The sequence below is a fragment of the Phalaenopsis equestris genome, unplaced genomic scaffold (genome assembly GCF_001263595.1).
Source record: "Phalaenopsis equestris unplaced genomic scaffold, ASM126359v1 Scaffold234231, whole genome shotgun sequence".
NCBI classification, from domain to species: Eukaryota; Viridiplantae; Streptophyta; class Magnoliopsida; order Asparagales; family Orchidaceae; genus Phalaenopsis; species Phalaenopsis equestris.
The window spans coordinates 17,549-17,768 of NW_018252152.1; positions in this window are offsets into that span (position 1 = coordinate 17,549).

The window sequence follows — 220 nt, forward strand, 5'->3', positions numbered from 1 at the left end:
TGTGTGTGTGTGTGTGTGTGTGTGTGTGTGTGTGTATGTATAGATGTATGTATGTATGTATATGCAGGTATGTATGTTTGTATGTATGTGTATATATATATATATATATAGAGAGAGAGAGAGAGAGAGGGGGGGGTGTAAACGAACCGAACATGAGCAAACCCAGGCTCAGCTCGTGTTTGACTCGTTTATATTTCGAGCTAAAAAAGTGTGTTCGTAT